This window comes from Oncorhynchus keta, chromosome 32 (assembly GCF_023373465.1).
Source record: "Oncorhynchus keta strain PuntledgeMale-10-30-2019 chromosome 32, Oket_V2, whole genome shotgun sequence".
NCBI lineage: Eukaryota > Metazoa > Chordata > Actinopteri > Salmoniformes > Salmonidae > Oncorhynchus > Oncorhynchus keta.
In genome coordinates, this window is record NC_068452.1 from 35,252,925 (window position 1) to 35,268,134 (window position 15,210).

A 15,210-nucleotide genomic window follows, 5' to 3' on the forward strand; every position below is an offset into this window, starting at 1 on the left:
GGAGGCAGCTCCAGCATTATACAGTATTATTATGATACAGAGTATGGAGGCAGCTCCAACATTATACAGTATTATTATGATACAGAGTATGGAGGCAGCCCCAGCATTATACAGTATTATTATGGTACAGAGTATGGAGGCAGCCCCAACATTATACAGTATTATTATGGTACAGAGTATGGAGGCAGCCCCAACATTATACAGTATTATTATGGTACAGAGTATGGAGGCAGCCCCAACATTATACAGTATTATTATGGTACAGAGTATGGAGGCAGCTCCAACATTATACAGTATTATTATGGTACAGAGTATGGAGGCAGCTCCAGCATTATACAGTATTATTATGATACAGAGTATGGAGGCAGCTCCAGCATTATACAGTATTATTATGATACAGAGTATGGAGGCAGCCCCAACATTATACACTATTATTATGATACCGAGTATGGAGGCAGCTTCAGCATTATACAGTATTATTATGATACAGAGTATGGAGGCAGCTCCAACATTATACAGTATTATTATGATACAGAGTATGGAGGCAGCTCCAACATTATTCAGTATTATTATGATACAGAGTATGGAGGCAGCTCCAACATTATACACTATTATTATGATACAGAGTATGGAGGCAGCTCCAACATTATACAGTATTATTATGATACAGAGTGTGGAGGCAGCTCCAGCATTATACAGTATTATTATGATACAGAGTATGGAGGCAGCTCCAGCATTATACAGTATTATTATGATACAGAGTATGGAGGCAGCTCCAACATTATACAGTATTATTATGATACAGAGTATGGAGGCAGCCCCAACATTATACAGTATTATTATGATACAGAGTATGGAGGCAGCCCCAGCATTATACAGTATTATTATGATACAGAGTATGGAGGCAGCCCCAGCATTATACAGTATTATTATGATACAGAGTATGGAGGAAGCTCCAACATTATACAGTATTATTATGATACAGAGTATGGAGGCAGTCCCAACATTATACAGTATTATTATGGTACAGAGTATGGAGGAAGCTCCAACATTATACAGTATTATTATGATACAGAGTATGGAGGCAGCCCCAACATTATACAGTATTATTATGATACAGAGTACTCCCCACTGCATGGTGAGAGAAGAACACACCAACCAACAACATGGGCCAGGAGTCTGCCTAGGTTCTCTACCTCCCTGCTAATTTGATTTCTGGATGAAGGCCTGCCTCCTCCATTCAGCCCAGGCACGGTTTAATTTGCCAAGGCTGAGATGCCGCCATTACCTGCCCACCGTGCCTCAGCTTCAGGGCTAAACATTGTGGATGATTCTGCCTGCCAATTAAAAACCTCAACCAAATGAATGCACTTTTTTACAAACTTTGATGCTAATGTTTACCTACTGGGTGTGTTGGAGGTTTACCCAAAACACTTCACATCAATCAGGAAGCTCATTTGAGCTTTGTGGACTCTGACACTCACAATGCCCCTCTCACCTCCACCACCTCCTCTCTCCCTGCCTCAGATCTGATCACAGACTCCATCTGTATCTCTGTGTCACTCTCTTTGTACTATTATGTCCCTCGTATCAACCATTGTGCTGCATAATTCTCTGTAATGCTGGATTCCTTATTGGAGAATCACATTAGATGAGTTCATTTACAAGATGTTAAACCCATCTCAGATCTAGATATTGAGCAGCAAGAGATCACTTCCTCATTGTGATCAGGGAGAAGCAGACTATGAATATTAGCAGTTTCAATGGCTACTAATCATGTTCCGGTTCTTTCATCCTTGCCAAATTGAGCCAGAAGGAGCTGGAGCATTGGAAGAGAAAATAGCAGAGATTTGGGTGAGATTGAATGAGGGATGATGGGGGAAGGCAACAGTCAAAAAGAGATTTTGTCTTAAAGACAAAAAGCTCTCATTTGTATGATAATACGAGACTTTGCTCCAAGACCCACTGAGACTGGCTGCTGTGATGAGACTGTCTCATTCCACTCCAAACAAATCAGCCAAGCAAGTCATACTGTGGGGGAGATTCCTTTCCCTCTGTGTGTGTCATAAACTGTGTGTGTCTGTGTGTGTATGTCATCCAACCTCAGACTGGCAAGTGGGTGTTGGAACGAAACATTGGCACTTGAATAGATTGCCATGCCATAGTGAGTGCCAAGTATGAAGGCTGCACAGACATTATTCTCGTTCTGTATAAACAACCATCAAACAAACACTTGATGAAGTATTAAGCTCTGGGTTGTGTACAAATGGTCCATCAAGTGCTTGATTCAAGACCATCACTGCTGTACTAATGAAAGGAAAATATCCTCGTCACTAGACAACTTCATAACCGCTCACATGGAACAACCAATGAGGGAGCAAGTCCAGCTCCCTTCACCTGACCTATACGATGATGATAGGTCAAACAAACGAGGGAAGCAATTGTAAAGGTTCACTCTGAGCTGAAAGGCAATAACCGGCAGAAAATAACAAGAGTTTACAGCTGTACTTCAAGCTGTAAACTCTTGTCTGTTACAGGTGATCATTGCATTTCATCTCAGGATGAACGTTTACAAAACTTGTGTCATATCTGCTAACAGAAGGTACTGTCTGTAACAATAGTGTTCACTGATAGTTGACAAATTAATATTTTTAGCATATCACAGCATAAACCATACAATATCACCACTGCTGTAGTTAAATTCAGAATTCAGAATCCAGACGAGAGGCCTTGAGCGGCCTTGTAAGCCACCTGATCTATGAGCTTACAGGAATGTTTGCCATGAGGCTACAGTGGAAGTATGAGTAGAGTGTTTGTGGTGTGATGAAGACAAGAGGCACTCCAGCAATCAAAACAAACATGGAAAGGGGAGGAAAGGGGAGGAGGGAGTTCAAGGAGGGTAAAGTAACGACATGGAACTATGTGTTGAGGAAATAGTGAAGGGGGAAGAGGGTCCATGGGCGACGGAGTGAGTGGAGGGGGAGTTAAAGGACTCAGTAATATGTGTTTTCCCAGAGCACAATGTGTGTGTGTATGTGAAAAAAGATAACTTATGCGTGCATGCGTGTGTGTGCCTGGATGTGTGAACATGTGTGACTATGTACGTAGATGTGTGAACATTCTCTGGTTGTGTGTGTGTGTGTAAGTATGTGATATGTGTGTGTGTGTATGTGTGTGGGAGAGTGTTGAAGCGTTGATTAATAGAGCAAACATTGTGACATGCATGACAAACTGTGTGTGATTCAGCCTGGGAATTAAGCTGTCTGTCACCATTAATCAGCCGACTCTCTCCTGCACCGAGTCCATTTTTACCTGGTAATACTCCCACAGCCATTGGGATCAACACGATGAATCAGGATAGGATAAAATGCCCTGCATCCCTCCTTCTCGCTTTCATTCTGTCTCTGTCTTTTGCTCACTCTTTTTCTCACTAACTCTCTCTCACATGACCTCACACACACACACACACACACACACACACACACACACACACACACACACACACACACACACACACACACACACACACACACACACACACACACACACACACACACACACACACACACACACACACACACACACTCAAACCCTTACATTCCCATCACCACACCAGCTTCAAACATAATTTCGTCACTTTTCTCTTATTGAAACCCAGTCCCATTGAAGAGGAGTGGCACTCAGTTCCAACTGCTGGGTGTGTGATTAGAGGGTGTGTGTGTCTGCTGCCACATTCACCAAAGAGGAGTGCAGAGTGAACATGAAGAGACCCCACTGTGTCCCTCGGAGCAGCACTGTGCCTGCTGAAGCCTTTGGAGTGATGAGCACCCAGCCATCTCCACTATAGCAGGGAATATATTATACATAAGTAGTACAAGAATGTGCTCTCTCTGGGAGCAGCAGTTGAAGCATATCTGCTCAGCGTTCCTGGAAGCTCTCAGCCATGCAGACAGTCCCGATGTTTATGGCCCCCATGTTCCCCACTTAATGTCCACTTTGTTTCTGTCATATGCATTTTCCATCCTCCTCCTCAGACATTTGGCTACGGTGTTTTAGTTAATACCAAGAAGACTGATCTTCTACTCTTCTAGGGGTTGGATGACCGCATTCTGAAGAAAGGAAAGGGCCTCACTGTGCTAAAGACAACCTTGGCTTTCACCACTGAACTGTAACCAGGATGTATTTTCTCCCCATCTGAGTGAGGTTACACATTACAAGAGGCTACTGGTGAGAGGATGACCATGCACAGACCACAAGGCCTGCACTTCACACTTAACAATAAGACCTTTGGGAGTTCATGGGAAATAATAGTATTGTAAGTGAAGCTAGGGTCCTTTTCAGCTCTGAGAAACAAATACGATAATAACACCCCATGTGTGACATATCTCAGATATTGTTTCAGTAATGTTATAGCATGACTGTTTATTTTTGCGACCAGGGCCAATCAACCGTAGTATTACTGCCTCTGTAGTATTGGATAACATTGATCAAATGGAAGCCTTCTTCAACGCTTTTTTATTCTGAACAAAAATATAAATGCAACATGCAACAATTTCAAAGATTTTACTGAGTTACTGTTCATAGGAGGAAATCAGTCAATTGAAATACATTCATTTGTCCCTAATCTATGGATTTCACATGACTGGGCAGGAGCGCAGCCATGAGTGGGTCTGGGAGGGCATAGGCCCACCCCATGGGAGCCAGGTCCACCCACTGCGGAGTCAGGCCCAGCCAATCAGGATGAGTTTTCCACACAAAAGGGCTTTATTACAGACAGAACTACTCCTCAGCCGGATGTGGAGGTCCTGGGCTGGCGTGGTTACATGTGGTCTGCGGTTGTGAGGCCAGTTGGATGTACTGCCAAATTCTCTAAAACGACGTTGTCGGCCACTGATGATCAAGATATGAACATTCAATTATCTGGCAACAGCTCTGTTGGGCATTCCTGCAGTCAGCATGTCAATTGCACACTCCCTCAACACTTGAGATATCTGTGGTATTTTATTGTCCCCAGCACAAGGTGCACCTGTGTAATGATCATGCTGTTTAATCAGCTTCTTGATATGCCAAATCTGTCTGGTGGATGGATTATCTTGGCAAAGGAGAAATGCTCACCAAGAGGCATGTAAACAAATTTGTGCACCAAATTTGAAAGAAATAAGCTTTTTGTACATATGGAACATTTCTGGGATCTTTTATTTCACCTCATGAACAATGGGACCAACACTTTACATGTGCGTTTATATTTTTGTTCAGTACATATAGTCTTCTTAAATTATGTGATTTTAAACACCTACTCAGGAGGAAGACCACAAGCAAGTGTTTTGGTGCAGGTTAGTGTTTTTCGTCATGAATTTTGACTTTGCAGCTGGCCTATCTATCGGAAATTGCTCAGTTATGCCTCCAGGACAAAACACATCCCAATAAAAATGTGAACCTGCTATTTTGGTCCTCATTTCTCACCTCCCAACCAGGGGTCCAGTTGTGAAATGGTGGTTCAGTATTGCATTAGTCCCTATAATGAAATATCCACACCAAGTGTGGCAAGCATACCCATATTAATAAATATGCATGGGGAAACCATAAGAAATACATGATCCTGAAAATGGATGGTTAAGTACAGGTTAACAGACACTCTTGGTAGGGCCATATGTTCTGCTTTTGGAACAGCCCTGACCATACCTAGCCAGGCTAAAGAAAGGGAGCATGATAAGTCAACCCAATCTAAGGCTTGATAAATAATAGATAGGTGGTATAAGCATTATACAGTATTATTATGATACAGAGTATGGAGGCAGCTCCAACATTATACAGTATTATTATGATAAGAGTATGGAGGCAGCTCAAACATTATATATTATTATTATGATACAGAGTGTGGAGGCAGCTCCAACATTATACAGTATTATTATGATACAGAGTGTGGAGGCAGCTCCAACATTATACAGTATTATTATGATACAGAGTATGGAGGCAGCTCCAACATTATACAGTATTATTATGATACAGAGTATGGAGGCAGCTCCAACATTATACAGTATTATTATGATACAGAGTATGGAGGCAGCTCCAGCATTATACAGTATTATTATGATACAGAGTATGGAGGCAGCTCCAACATTATACAGTATTATTATGATACAGAGTATGGAGGCAGCCCCAGCATTATACAGTATTATTATGGTACAGAGTATGGAGGCAGCCCCAACATTATACAGTATTATTATGGTACAGAGTATGGAGGCAGCCCTAACATTATACAGTATTATTATGGTACAGAGTATGGAGGCAGCCCCAACATTATACAGTATTATTATGGTACAGAGTATGGAGGCAGCCCCAACATTATACAGTATTATTATGGTACAGAGTATGGAGGCAGCTCCAGCATTATACACTATTATTATGATACAGAGTATGGAGGCAGCCCCAACATTATACACTATTATTATGATACCCGTTCATGGAGGCAGCTCCAGCATTATACAGTATTATTATGATACAGAGTATGGAGGCAGCTCCAACATTATACAGTATTATTATGATACAGAGTATGGAGGCAGCCCCAGCATTATACAGTATTATTATGGTACAGAGTATGGAGGCAGCCCCAACATTATACAGTATTATTATGGTACAGAGTATGGAGGCAGCCCCAACATTATACAGTATTATTATGGTACAGAGTATGGAGGCAGCCCTAACATTATACAGTATTATTATGGTACAGAGTATGGAGGCAGCCCCAACATTATACAGTATTATTAATGGTACAGAGTATGGAGGCAGCCCCAACATTATACAGTATTATTATGGTACAGAGTATGGAGGCAGCTCCAGCATTATACAGTATTATTATGGTACAGAGTATGGAGGCAGCCCCAACATTATACAGTATTATTATGATACAGAGTATGGAGGCAGCTCCAACATTATTCAGTATTATTATGATACAGAGTATGGAGGCAGCCCCAACATTATACAGTATTATTATGATACAGAGTATGGAGGCAGCCCCAACATTATACAGTATTATTATGATACAGAGTATGGAGGCAGCTCCAACATTATACACTATTATTATGATACAGAGTATGGAGGCAGCTCCAACATTATACAGTATTATTATGATACAGAGTGTGGAGGCAGCTCCAGCATTATACAGTATTATTATGATACAGAGTATGGAGGCAGCTCCAGCATTATACAGTATTATTATGATACAGAGTATGGAGGCAGCTCCAACATTATACAGTATTATTATGATACAGAGTATGGAGGCAGCCCCAACATTATACAGTATTATTATGATACAGAGTATGGAGGCAGCCCCAGCATTATACAGTATTATTATGATACAGAGTATGGAGGCAGCCCCAGCATTATACAGTATTATTATGATACAGAGTATGGAGGCAGCTCCAACATTATACAGTATTATTATGATACAGAGTATGGAGGCAGCCCCAACATTATACAGTATTATTATGACACAGAGTATGGAGGCAGCTCCAACATTATACAGTATTATTATGATACAGAGTATGGAGGCAGCTCCAACAGTATACAGTATTATTATGATACAGAGTATCCCCACTGCATGGTGATAAGAACACACCAACCAACAACATGGGCCAGGAGTCTGCCTAGGTTCTCTACCTCCCTGCTAATTTGATTTCAATGAAGGCAGGGTCCTCCATTCAGCCCAGGCACTGTTTAATTTGTCAAGGCTGAGATGCCGCCATTATCTGCCCACCGTGCCTCAGCTTCAGGGCTAAACATTGTGGATGATTCTGCCTGCCAATTAAAAACCTCAACCAAATTAATGCACATTAAAACTGTTTTTTGTGTGTTTTCTTTGATGCTAATGCTTACCTACTGGGTGTGTTGGAGGGTTACCCAAAAAACTTCACATCAATCAGGAAGCTCATTAGAGCTTTGTGGACTCTGACACCCACAATGCCCCTCTCACCTCCACCACCACCTCTCTCCCTGCCTCAGATCTGATCACAGACTCCATCTGTATCTCTGTATCACTCTCTTTGTACTATTCTGTCCCTCGTATCAACCATTGTGCTGCATAATTCTCTTAAGTGATGGATTCCTTATCGGAGAATCACATTAGATGAGTTAATTTACAAGAAGTAAAACCTATCTCAGATCTAGATATTGAGCAGCAACAGATCACTTCCTCATTGTGATCAGGGAGAAGCAGACTATGAATATTAGCAGTTTCAATGGCTACTAATCATGTTTCATCCTTGCCAAATTGAGCCAGAAGGAGCTGGAGCATTGGAAGAGAAAATAGCAGAGATGTGGGTGAGATTGAATGAGGGATGATGGGGGAAGGCAACAGTCAAAAAGAGATTTTGTCTTAAAGACAAAAAGCTCTCATTTGTATGACAATACCAGACTTTGCTCCAAGCCCCACTGAGACTGGCTGCTGTGATGAGACTGTCTCATTCCACTCTAAACAATTCAGCCAAACAAGTCATACTGTGGGGGGGATTCCTTTCCCTCTGTGTGTGTCATAAACTGTGTGTCTGTGTGTGTATGTGTCATCCAACCTCAGACTGGCAAGTGGGTGTTGGAGTGAAACATTGGCACTTGAATAGATTGCCATGCCATAGTGAGTGCCAAGTATGAAGGCTGCACAAACATTATTCTTGTTGTGTATAGACAACTATCAAACAAACACTTGATGAAGTATTAAGCTCGGGGTTGTGTACAAATGGTCCATCAAGTGCTTGATTCAAGACCATCACTGCTGTACTAATGAAAGGAAAATATCCTCGTCACTAGACAACTTCATAACCGCTCACATGGAACAACCAATGAGGGAGCAAGTCCAGCTCCCTTCACCTGACCTATACGATGATGATAGGTCAAACAAACGAGGGAAGCAATTGTAAAGGTTCACTCTGAGCTGAAAGGCAATAACCGGCAGAAAATAACAAGAGTTTACAGCTGTACTTCAAGCTGTAAACTCTTGTCTGTTGTGGTGATCATTGCATTTCATCTCAGGATGAACGTTTACAAAACTTGTGTCATACCTGCTAACAGAAGGTACTGTCTGTAACAATAGTGTTCACTGATAGTTGACAAATTAATATTTTTAGCATATCACAGCATAAACCATACAATATCACCACTGCTGTAGTTAAATTCAGAATTCAGAATCCAGACGAGAGGCCTTGAGCGGCCTTGTAAGCCGCCTGATCTCGCGAGCTTACAGGAATGTTTGCCATGAGGCTACAGTGGAAGTCTGAGTAGAGTGTTTGTGGTGTGTGAAGACAAGAGGCACTCCAGCAATCAAAACAAACATGGAAAGGGGAGGAAAGGGGAGGAGGGAGTTCAAGGAGGGTAAAGTAACGACATGGAACTATGTGTTGAGGAAATAGTGAAGGGGGAAGAGGGTCCATGAGCGACGGAGTGAGTGGAGGGGGAGTTAAAGGACTCAGTAATGTGTGTTTTCCCAGAGCACAATGTATGTGTATGCGAAATAAGATAACTTATGCGTGCAAGATGTGTGAACATGTGTGACTATGTACGTAAATATGTGAACATTCTCTGGTTGTGTGTGTGTGTGAGTCTGTGATATGTATGTGTGTATGTGTGCATATGTAAGCATGTGTGTGAGGATCCTAGTGTGAGTATGTACGTGTTTGTTTGTTTCTGTGTGTGTGTGTGTGTGTGTGTGTGTGTGTGTGTGTGTGTGTGTGTGTGTGTGTGTGTGTGTGTGTGTGTGGGGGAGAGTGTGTGTGTGTGTGTGTGGGGAGAGTGTGTGTGTGTGTGTGTGTGTGTGTGTGTGTGTGTGTGTGTGTGTGTGTGTGTGTGTGATTAGAGTGTTGAAGCGTTGATTAATAGCGCAAACATTGTGACATGCGGGACAAACTGTCTGTGATTCAGCCTGGGAATTAAGCTGTCTGTCACCATTAATCAGCCGACTCTCTCCTGCACCGAGTCCATTTTTACCTGGTAATACTCCCACAGCCATTAGGATCAACACCATGAATCAGGATAGGATAAAATGCCCTGCATCCCTCCTTCTCGCTTTCATTCTGTCTCTGTCTTTCGCTCACTCTTTTTCTCACTAACTCTCTCTCACATGACCTCACACACACGCACATACAACCCCCCCCCCCCCACACACACACACACACACACACACACACACACACACACACACACACACACACACACACACACACACACACACACACACACACACACACACACACACACACACACACACTCAAACCCTTACATTCCCATCACCACACCAGCTTCGAACATCATTTAGTCACTTTTCTCTTATTGAAACCCAGTCCCATTGAAGAGGAGTGGCACTCAGTTCCAACTTGTGTGTGTGTGTGTGTGTGTGTGTGTGTGTGTGTGTGTGTGTGTGTGTGTGTGTGTGTGTGTGTGTGTGTGTGTGTGTGTGTGTGTGTGTGTGTGTGTGTGTGTGTGTGTGTGTGTGTGTGTGTGTGTGTGTGTGTGTGTGTGTGAGAGAGAGAGAGTTTGTGAGAGTGTGTCTGCTGCCACATTCAACAAAGAGGAGTGCAGAGTGAACATGAAGAGATCCCACTGTGTCCCTCGGAGCAGCACTGTGCCTGCTGAAGCCTTTGGAGTGATGAGCACCCAGCCATCTCCACTACAGCAGGGAATACATTATACATAAGTAGTACAACAATGTGCTCTCTCTGGGAGCAGCAGTTGAAGCACATCTGCGCAGTGTTCCTGGAAGCTCTCAGCCATGCAGACAGTCCCGATGTTTATGGCCCCCATGTTCCCCACTTAATGTCCACTTTGTTTCTGTCATATGCATTTTCCATCCTCCTCCTCAGATATTTGGCTACAGTGTTTTAGTTAATACCAAGAAGACTGATCTTCTACTCTTTCTAGGGGTTGGATGGACAGATATCTATGTAGATCACATTCTAACTGCATTCTGAAGAAAGGAAAGGGCCTCACTGTGCTAAAGACAACCTTGGCTTTCACCACTGAACTGTAACCAGGATGTATCTTTCTCCCCATCTGAGTGAGGTTACACATTTACAAGAGGCTACGGGTGAGAGGATGACCATGCACAGACCACAAGGCCTGCACTTCACACTTAACAATAAGACCTTTGGGAGTTCATGGGAAATAATAGTATTGTAAGTGAAGTTAGGTTCCTTTTCAGCTCTGAGAGACAAATACGATAATAACACCCCATGTGTGACATATCTCAGATATTGTTTCAGTAATGTCATAGCATGACTGTTTATTTTTGCGACCAGGGCCAATCAACCGTAGTATTACTGCCTCTGTAGTATTGGATAACGTTGATCAAATGGAAGCCTTCTTCAACTCTTTTTATACTGAACAAAAATATAAACGCAACATGCAACAATTTCAAAGATTTTACTGAGTTACTGTTCATAGGAGGAAATCAGTCAATTGAAATACATTCATTTGGCCCTAATCTATGGATTTCACATGACTGGGCAGGAGCGCAGCCATGAGTGGGTCTGGGAGGGCATAGGCTCACCCACATGGGAGCCAGGTCCACCCACTGGGGAGTCAGGCCCAGCCAATCAGAATGAGTTTTCCACACAAAGCGGCTTTATTACAGACAGAAATACTCCTCAGCCGGATGTGGAGGTCCTGGGCTGGCGTGGTTACATGTGGTCTGTGGTTTTGAGGCCAGTTGGATGTACTGCCTAATTCTCTAAAACAACGTTTTCGGCCACTGATGATCGAGATATGAACATTCAATTATCTGGCAACAGCTCTGTTGGGCATTTCTGCTGTTAGCATGCCAATTGCACACTCCCTCAACACTTGAGACATCTGTGGCATTGTGTTGTCTGACAAAACTGCACATTTTAGAGTGGCATTTTATTGTCCCCAACACAAGGTGCACCTGTGTAATTATCATGCTGTTTAATCAGCTTCTTGATATGCCACATCTGTCTGGTGGATTGATTTTGCTCACCAAGAGGCATGTAAACAAGTTTGTGCACCAAATTTGAGAGATATAAGATCTTTGTACATATGGAACATTTCTGGGATCTTTTATTTCAGTTCATGGAAAATGGACTTTACATGTGCGTTTATATTTTTGTTCAGTACATCAGTCTTCTTAAATGATGTGATTTTAAACACCCACCACAAGCAAGTGTTTTGGTGCAGGTTAGTGTTTTTCGTCATGAATTTTGACTTTGCAGCTGGCCTATCTATCGGAAATCGCTCAGTTATGCCTGCAGAACAAAACTCATCCCAATTAAAACGCGAACCTGCTATTTTGGTCCTCAATTTAACCTACCAACCAGGGGTCCAGTTGTGAAATGGTGGTTCAGTATTGCATTAGTCCCTATAATGAAATATCCACACCAAGTGTGGCAAGCATACCCATATTAATAAATATGCATGGGGAAACCATAATAAATACATGATCCTGAAAATGGATGGTTAAGTACAGGTTAACAGACACTCTTGGTAGGGCCATATGTTCTGCTTTTGGAACAGCCCTGACCATACCTAGCCAGGCTAAAGAAAGGGAGCATGATAAGTCAACCCAATCTAAGGCTTGATAAATAATAGATAGGTGGTGTATAATGACTAAATTGACGGCTCCCAGAGGCTCACATTACTACCTAATTATTAACACTTTCCCAAATATACGTTCATAATTATAAATATCCAAATGGATTTCACATGCCTGACTTCCACGCATGGACAAGGTGCATAGCTGAAAAAACGTAATGCCTATGCAAACACACTCATGCACACACACACACACAAAAGCATTAACATGGAGTCTGTGCATTTAGTTCAGTCTTTTCCATTATGAAACCTGTTGCTGCTGCACAGTGGCTCGTTGTAGCCTATCCTCTTATCCTCTTCCACAGCGCCATCAACAGAGCCAGATCAATAAAAAGGACATTATTACAGTAGCCTACGTTCTCTTTATTTTTGGTTGCGATGGCAACGCAAATATGCATTTCTTAGTTTAGTGAGGGACTGCAAATTACGATTAATTTAATTTGAGCAATTACAGGGTACCATGGGTAGGCTAGATTGTTGTGCGCCAACACAGGTTTCTTCAGAATAAACAAGTTGGAATAGATTTCCTACCTGTCATCAGCCTGCCAGTCACCCAGCAACAGGTCTCGGAACCGGTACCGTGGAGGCAGCGGGAGCACCTCCTTCTCCAGCTCTACCATGGTCCCCTCCTGAGCGCCGAACCCACGAGCGCACAATGCCAGAGATTGAGAGGCGAACAAACAGACGCCTCTGGAAGGGTTTATCAAAATGAACTATTCTTTTGTTATTCAACTTCCAAATAACACATACCTGTATGAGCACCCTAAAATGTTGTTAATTTATTACTAACACAATGTAATATCTTTCTTCTTCCAATGCAACAGGTCGAGGATGCTCCGCCGTGACATGCACGTGAGTACTTTTGGCTTGACAGGATGCGGAGCAACTGGTTGCTCTTTGAACATCCGCTGGCTCCTTATGGACGCAGCGAAAGCAGACCCATTTGCTCGAACAATTACATACTCTGAGTCTACGAGCAGTAGGTTACAAGCCCAAATCCCTGCAGGGCACATTTTAAATACTGAACAACCTAATCATATTTGCATGAGCTTTATAGTGATGTGTTGTCGTTTTACTGAAGATGGCTTGTTTATTTTTGTTTTTCATTTATTCAGGACATGCTCTAATTCTTGTTAATGTAAGCTCAATAAACCATTTATGGAGTCATATGCGATATTAAATTAATCCATTTAAGGACCTAATTTCTCTATATACTTTCAAATGACTAAAACCAAATCAAAACTGTGTAGAAATTATCATGGACTTATATTCATAGTTTATTGACTGTCCAGCTCGCTAATCATCACTGTGCAGTCAATGGGCCTACAGTTGATGACGCAAATTTACATACACTTTAGCCAAATATATTTAAACTCAGTTTTTCACAATTCCTGCCATTTAATCCCAGTAAAAATTCCCTGTCTTAAATCAGTTAGGATCACCACTTTATTTTAAGAATGTGAAATGTCAGAATAATAGTAGAGAATGATTTACTTCAGCTTTTATTTCTTTCATCACATTCCCAGTGGGTCATTAATTTACATACTCAACTAGTATTTGGTAACATTGTCTTTAAATTGTTTAACTTGGGTCAAACGTTTCAGGTAGCCTTCCACAAGCTTCCCACAATAAGTTGGGTGAATTTTGGCCCATTCCTCCTGACAGAGCTGGTGTAACTAAGTCAGGTTTGCAGGCCTCCTTGCTCACACACGCTGTTTCAGTTCTACCCACAAATGTTCTATAGGATTGAGGTCAGGGCTTCGTGATGGCCACTCCAAAACCTTTACTTTGTTGTCCTTAAGCCATTTTGCCACAACTTTGGAAGTACGCTTGGGGTCATTGTCCAATTGGAAGACCTATTTGCGACCAAGCTTAAACTTCATGACTGATGTCTTGAGATGTTGCGTCAATATATCCACATCATTTCCTCCCTCATAATGCCATCTATTTTGTGAAATGCACCAGTACCTCCTGCAGCAAAGCACCTCCAAAACATGATGATGCCACCCCCGTGCTTCACGGTTGGGATGGTGTTCTTCGGCTTGCAAGCCCCCCCCTTTTTCCTTCAAACATAACGATGGTCATTATGGCCAAACAGTTCTATTTTTGTTTCATCAGAAAAAAAGTAGGATCTTTGTCCCCATGTGCAGTTGCAAACTGTAGTCTGGCTTTTGTATCGCGGTTTTGGAGCAGTGGCTTCTTCCTTGCTGAGCGGCCTGTCAGGTTATGTAGATATAGGACTCGTTTTACTGTGGATATAGATACTTCTGTACCGATTTCCTCCAGCATCTTCACAAGGTCCTTTGCTATTGTTCAGATTTGATTTGCACTTTTCGCAGCAAAGTACGTTCATCTCTAGGAGACAGAACGCGTCTACTTCCTGAGCGGTATGACGGCTGCGTGGTCCCATGATGTTTATACTTGCGTACTATTGTTTGTACAGATGAACGTGGCACCTTCAGGTGTTTGGAAATTGCTCCCAAGGATGTACCAGACTTGTGGAGGTCAACAATTTATTTTCTGAGGTCTTGGCTGATTTCTTTTGATTGTCCCATAATGTCAAGCAAAGAGGCACTGAGTTTGAAGGTAGGACATGAAATACATCCACAGGTACACCTC

General features: G+C 42.3%; 1 pseudogene across 1 annotated transcript in view; it reads right to left on the reverse strand.

Moving 5' to 3' along the window:
* Positions 1-13,318, reverse strand: part of LOC118374468 (potassium channel subfamily T member 2-like) — a 104,871-nt pseudogene extending 91,553 nt beyond the window's left edge. The window contains exon 1 of the transcript XR_008088832.1: positions 13,123-13,318. The product of XR_008088832.1 is annotated as a potassium channel subfamily T member 2-like (transcript). The remainder of the gene's footprint in view (positions 1-13,122) is intronic.
* Positions 13,319-15,210: the final 1,892 nt, after the last annotated feature.